We start from the raw sequence: 3,088 nt of genomic DNA on the forward strand, positions 1-3,088 counted from the left end.
TGACAGCCCACAGTATGGGCTGAATAAGAGTTGTCATTGAATCGTGGTTTGTTGGTGGTGAACTATAGGTTGTCGTTATGTGCAAACCATGCGTTAAGGTTTAATTTGGTGAACAGCCCAACAACAAACCATAAAGTCTTTTCCTGAGCTGTTCATAATTAACACATTTTTATAACATTGTGAGGATATGCATGGAATGACAACCCATATTCTGGGTTGTTCTTGGCCGGGTTCACACATCATGGAAAACAACCCTCTACAGTTTCCTTGCTGTACAGACGTTTGCCCGGCTTTCCAGTCTGATTGTTGCCATTTTCATGCTCCCCACTCTGCCCTCCCACTCACACACCTCCCAGGAGCCCCTGTAAGCAACTCCTTCCTCACTCTGTTGCCCCCTCTTTTCCTGATTGGCCCACTGAAGTTTTAAGGCGGGTCTCTCCCCCGCACCTTCACCCAGTGTATTTGCATCTCCACAATGCCTCCTAGCCTCTCCAGCCCCCAAATAAAATATTTATCACATCATAATAAACACTTTTGCCACAAAACCTGCCTTCTCCCTCTGAATTTACCCACTTTCTCCCTGATTCTAAAGGAAACAGGGAGATGGGTGGATTACCTACCTGGCCAATAGGAATAAAGCAGGTGATAACACATATGATGCTGGGGCTCCGAGGGTAGTAGAGAATGAATGACCGAGTGGACACTTCAGCAGCCGCTCTTTCCACAGGACTCTCTGGTGTTTCCATACCAGCAATGGTGAAATAGAGATTGTGGATCTAGATGACCAGAGAAGCCATGGTGAAAGATGGAAAGCTTGGAACAGGCCAGTTATGGCTGCTCTGGGAAAATAAAGGCTCTGTGCAGGAATGCCACAGCTGGGTCCGGATGACTCGACAGCCCAGCATGGCATCGTAGGACGTATGAACCTAGCCGTGCTGTGCCCATCAAAGAGGCTTTGGGGGCTGGCCAGTGACTCCGCTGGAAACCATGCAAGAGGAGGCGGTCGGGAGCACGCGCTTGGCCAGAGTAGGGAAACAGACCTCCCTTCAGAAGGGGGCACGTCGTCGCGCAGGCGCCATCCACCGCCACGGGACTTGTGCCAAGGACTTCCTGGCGAACTGCGCTCGGTGCTGGCTGGCTGGCTGGCTGGCTTCCACTGCACCTCCGAATGCTTCCTCTATCTGGCCGCCTTCCTGCTCTGCCCCACAGGTCCTGGGTCCTCTATGTTCTCCAGCCTGCAAGCTATGCCAGCTCCAAGTTTTCAGGGGGTGAGGCACTCTGCCCACCCCCTGGGGGCTTCCCATTTCTTGGCCCCCATCCCCACAACTACCCGGAGTGAAGGCTGGCTGCCACTCCTTGCGCTCGCCCTCGGGACGCCACAATGCAGGCAGCGAGCAGGTAACAGAGGCGAGCGTTGCACTGTGGACCTGGGCAACCGTTTTGAATGCCAGCAGCTGCTGCAGCCCGCCCTGCCCGTGACACCATCTCCCATGTGCCAGCCTTCTCAACGCCCCACTAAGTGGAGCACATGCAGGCCAACACGGCGATGCTCCAGTCCTCTTGCCCTCTGCCACTCCAACCACGGGGCTTTCCTTCCCAACTCTGCAAGGATTTTGTTTCTCGATCAGAGGATGTGGCAGACCGCAAGCCCCGGGTGCCACCTTTTCGAGAAAATCCCTTCTTCCCAAGGCCAGCTCCAGGCAACGTTATCTGCACGCAGCCTGTAGCTGATCCTCAACAGCTCTTCTGTGTAAATCTGTGGGAGTTCAGTCCAGCTTGGGACCACATGGGGGGAGTGGGGATTAAACCTTCCCCCCTGCCGTGACTTCCCTCTCTTCTTAACTGGCACCCAACTCCATTCTTGTACTAAAGTTCAAATGAAAACCAGGATCAGCTACGCTTACCAGAGAGTAAGTCGTTTATCCCTCAGTCTCAGATTTTGAAACCTGACTATTTTCCTCTCCAAACTGGGGGGATGTGCATCAAAATGGCAAATGCACTTCTGTGAAGGCAAGCGCAGGTAATGCCAGTTGGGGCAAAGAATCCAGCCCCTCAGATCAGATCAGATCAGATCAAATCAGATCAAATCAAATCAAATCAAATCAAATGCAGCGGTTCCTAGAACTTCAAATGTTGAATGTTTCAGAGTTTGAATGCTAAAATCTAGATTTATTTATTCATTTAAAGCTTTTATAGACTGTCCCATAACTAGTGTCTCAGGATGGTTTACAACAAGCACAGATAAAATATGAATGTTCCAAAGGTTGAATGATGTTTCTAAGTTCAAACTGCAGGCAGTGAAAAAAACTGTTTCAGTGCTTTTTTGATTCATTTTCAGTGCCTTTCCAATCTTTCCTGGTGCCTTTTCAGTCATTTTCAGTGCTTTTGATCTGTTCTCAGTGCCTTTTTGATCTTTCTCAATGCTGAAATGTGTCTTGTTTAGGGTCTGGGAACAGATTAATCACTTTCCATTATTTCTACTGAGGAACATTTCTTCGGGTTTGAACAATTCAGAATTAAGTTCAATTACGAGGCACCACTGTATACGTTGATTGAATCTGAGCTAGCAGTGAGCAAGCGGGGAAAGGATCATGGTTTGTGGGGCCAGTCCAGTGGGAATAGTGACCCCCTGTGCGGGGTCTCAGACAAAGGCCAGTTCCACATTAGGAAAGGGTTAGGGAAAGAACTTGCCAACGCCAACCACCCTGATACACATCTATGGTGCAGCCACACTCGTGAACCACACTGCTCGTGCCCAGTGGCTGGTTTGCACTAGAGGAGAACCCTTCGTACATGGCAAACAAGCTACAGTGCGTTGCTGTGTCATGCAAAGTGGCTCCCATAACCCGTGGGTTGTAGTATGGGTGTTGGCACCTGTGATGGGTTGTCGTGTGACCTGAACCCAGGCCTATGACCCCATCACAGGCATAGGGAAGCAATCTTTGCTCACAAAAGACGACATAAAACTGGGGTGTGTTTTTTTTAATGGTGGCAAACCAGTGACAGCCCCTCCAAGGTGCAAGATGGAAACTCTGAAGAGGCTGCCAGGATCGGCCAGCTCAGAGTCTGCAAAAGCCAAACTCTCCCC

The sequence above is a fragment of the Varanus komodoensis genome, unplaced genomic scaffold (assembly GCF_004798865.1).
Source record: "Varanus komodoensis strain SLA01 unplaced genomic scaffold, ASM479886v1 scaffold8, whole genome shotgun sequence".
Taxonomy (NCBI): Eukaryota; Metazoa; Chordata; class Lepidosauria; order Squamata; family Varanidae; genus Varanus; species Varanus komodoensis.